This window comes from Etheostoma cragini, chromosome 13 (genome assembly GCF_013103735.1).
Source record: "Etheostoma cragini isolate CJK2018 chromosome 13, CSU_Ecrag_1.0, whole genome shotgun sequence".
Taxonomy (NCBI): domain Eukaryota; kingdom Metazoa; phylum Chordata; class Actinopteri; order Perciformes; family Percidae; genus Etheostoma; species Etheostoma cragini.
This window is the reverse complement of record NC_048419.1, coordinates 24,677,083-24,680,634: the sequence shown is the minus strand read 5'-3', so window position 1 is coordinate 24,680,634 and position 3,552 is coordinate 24,677,083. Positions and strand designations below refer to the sequence as shown.

At 42.8% G+C, this 3,552-nt stretch overlaps 1 protein-coding gene and 1 long non-coding RNA gene across 3 annotated transcripts in view; one reads left to right on the top strand and one right to left on the bottom strand.

The window, feature by feature from the left end:
* Window positions 1–3,299, bottom strand: part of sgcd (sarcoglycan, delta (dystrophin-associated glycoprotein)) — a 256,701-nt gene extending 253,402 nt beyond the window's left edge. The window contains exon 1 of one of the 2 annotated variants that reach the window (XM_034889770.1): window positions 2,593–3,299. The gene's annotated coding sequence lies outside the window, so the exon portion shown is untranslated. The remainder of the gene's footprint in view (window positions 1–2,592) is intronic. The other variant, XM_034889767.1, reaches the window with a different exon arrangement.
* The window catches only part of LOC117955350, a 224,225-nt gene that overhangs the window by 187,109 nt on the left and 33,564 nt on the right, over window positions 1–3,552 (top strand). The window lies entirely within an intron of this gene.

Genomic DNA, 3,552 nt, shown 5'->3' with positions numbered 1-3,552 from the left:
TTTCTAAATCCATATTGGCTGTCAGTGAGTAGTTTATTTTTATCAATAAATTTCTCTAATCTGTTGTTGAATAATTTTTCTAAAATTTTTGAAAATTGTGACAGTAGAGAGACAGGCCTGTAGATGGACAATACAAGAACACAGCGCTCGCTGAATTCAAGGTGAAGAGAGCCAGATTCGATGAGAAGGCTACTCTGCCTGTTCTCGGCTTTGTGTCCAAAACCGATCCTCACAGCATCGTACCAGTAAAACATATACCTATGTTTTGAACTTTATTTTTCCAATTAAGAAGGGTTCGGTGAATGCGCATAGGAAACTGGTGGGGGTCAGTACCTCCAACAAGGTAAAGAACCACTGCTCTAGTAGAGTCGAGTAGCTGACAAAATGCTCCACATGTGATCTGTTGCTGATTGTAACCCTCGTGTTGTCTTCCACTAGACAACATTTAGTTTTCTGGGTCAAAATGTTAAGTTAAAACCTGCTTAACCCTCATGTTGCCCTCATGTTGTCCCCATGTTGTCCTCATGTTGTCCTCATGTTGTCCTATATCAGTGTTCTTTTTAATTCCCCAAAATAACATGATTGATTCCACCCAACGCTCTTTGCCATGTACAAATCTCTACTTTCATTAATTTTGGGGCGTCTTATTCAATTTTATAGCATTTGAAAAACAAATGTAAGTGTTTTTGAGATAGTATTGAGTAAAAGTTGACATATTCCAGTCTGTGATTATCATCAACATCCATTCCTTTAATTTTTGTCTCAATAATTCCTAATTTCTGCTTTTCTAACTCAAACATTAGGTATAATTTCCTATAAATGAGGTTTATTGACCATACATTTAAAAAACAACTGTTAACTAAAGTTAGTAAGTTAGTGTTACATAGTGTTGAAAACATACAAAAAAGTTAAAAACATAGATAAAAAGCGTCAACAAGAAGACAACACGAGGGTTAAGACACTTTTGTCACTTTTTACAAAGTTTGTTGTTGATATTTTTGGACATTTTTGTTGTTATTTTGACCACGTTTTTTAAGCTTTCTCCAACATTTGTTGTCACTGTTTGACATTTTCTTAGGTTTCCTTAGTTCTTTCTCACTTTTTACAATGTCTTTATCGATTATTTCTTTGTGTTTTTGCTGTATATTTTAATAATTTTAGAGATGTATGACTTGGACGGAGATATAAACCCCCTCCCTTCTAGCCTCTGTAATTCTGTGTCTGTGAGGCCTAGAATCCCCCTGACACTTTTAAAGAAACTTGAGAGTGTTATCTTCCCAATGATATTGTCTCAGAGGGCCAACGTACATGGGAGCTGTACCAATACTTTGGGTATGCTGTTTAGACCAATAAGCATGGAATTTCAAGCATTTTATAAGAAGTCAAAAGTTACTCCATCTAGCCTCCATAATGCAATTTCCCCTCTGTGGGACAAATAATGGTTTTCTTATCTCATCCTATCCACTGACTTTCATTTGATTCATTTCTTCAACAAATGTGAAAGGCGGCGATCCAGAAACCACAGTCCAGTAGATGTCGAAATGCCACTGACCATTCAGTTTGAATTTCCCTTCACAGAGATAATCCAGCAACACCATCTGCAAGTGGAGATTTCACTGACAAATATTTGTTCAGACACAGGTAGAGACACTCTGGCATTGTCAGTAATTTGTACTGCTTGATTCAGAGGAAAGTCACTCAGTCAGCACAGACTCACGCCGACTGGACTGTTCAGTCAACCGTTAAATGCAATAACCACACATCTGGGTCAGGGAATAACCCACGCGTCAGTAAAGCAGACTTCCGAACAGGATGCAAAGCAGACCACAAACAGCAGGATGATCCGTATATATCCAATGGGTGATGTATCTGTTCATGTGGATGATGGGCATGGTGATCGGGGTCACTCATGGACAGCAGATCTAGCATCAAGAGTCACATTTTGTCCTAAAATTATTATCCATGAGTGCACCAAACTAATAACAGACTTTTTTCTGTATGTGCCGTTTGAAAACATGAAAAGCTGCCTGCCTACAAACTTGAGAGTGAGTCGTCTGGATTTCAGAGACAGAAAATGAATCATAAAGGGCATAGAGTGGACCTCTCCTCTCCGGAAATGGATACAAAAGGACTTAAAAATAACTGCAGCTTATGAAGAAGTCATTGCAGATGGATGCTGGGTGCTTGGCGGTTCCAGCAATCCACTTAACACTAAAACACCTCGGGCTTCTCAGCTGCAGTGCCGTTCATTTTCTAACCGGCTGCTGAGTGGAAACACACGGCGATGGATGTTGCCACGGACACTGGATGATGCGTGGCAAACAGGACAGAGCAGACTCATCTCACAAAGCTCGGGGGGCAGCGCCAGCAGCTCAAAAGTGAACACAGATTCTTAAAAAATAATAATAATAATAAAAGAGATTCTAGCAGACCACGAGAGAAATACAGCGAGGCAAAATCTGCCACATCACTGAGACTGAGCTGTTCCTCCCCAAAGTACACAGAATCAGTGTTGCTTAGGAGGAGCAGAGCGGAGTGATAATGACACAAAGAGGCAAACCCAGCAATGTCAAAAGTAAAAAGCAGCCTTACCTCTCAGTCAGACGCCAAAAACGCAGTCTTGGACAAGTCAGAAAACCATGGAGCTGGTTGAGCAGCTGGTGCTCCTCGATATATATACAGTGAGGCAGGAATCTTTGGCTTGTCAAGAGAGGAACTCTCAGGATCAACCAATTTCTTCCGAGCCTTTTCGGTGATGTATGGATAATCTCAATTCGGCTTTAGAGGCTGGAGTCCAGCAGAACCAGCAGCGGACAGATTATTTCCATGTGCAACACGGGCACTGACATGCCTCTTCTTCCCATTTATAGGGGGACTCGGGGGCGCCTCAGACTGCGATCTGGCTGGAGCAGAGAAGTGGACAGCAGCAGTGAGAGTATTGGTAGTTGTTGTTGTAGTATTCCTGATCGTGGAAGGAGCTGAGCATCCTTTAGAGGAGAGATACCAAACGAAGGAAGATGAGGAAGATCCACCGGAACCTGCAGAGCGCACAGCCAGCGCAGAGCACTCTGTCTGACGCTTAGATCCCCCCAAAACGGGCTGGTTCCAGGCAGGAGGCAGGTAGATCAACACTGCACAGAGGGAAGAGGGATTGGTGCATCAACATTGTTCTGAGTCCAGTTTTTTTTTTTAAAAGAGGAAAAAGAAAAATCAGCACAGAAGCTCCAACAGAATCACCACCAGCATCATGTCCTCACCGGGGCTCCTCAAGTCTGCACCAGACCAAGTGTAACTGAGAGAGAGAAGGGGGGGGGAGACATGCATGCATGCATGCATATGTGTGTGTTTGTGTGTGTGTGTGTGTGTGTGTATGTGTGTAAATGTGTGTGTAAATGTGTGTGCGCAATTGAGTAAGATAGGCAGAGAGCGGAGAGCAGCGAACAGGCAGAAGGCTGCAAGCGCAAGTGGAGCCGGAGCGCGATGTGAGAGGAGAGGAGGATGCTTGGAGAGGAGGGAGGTTGGGTGGGGGGGGATGCCGAGGAGAGAGAGAGA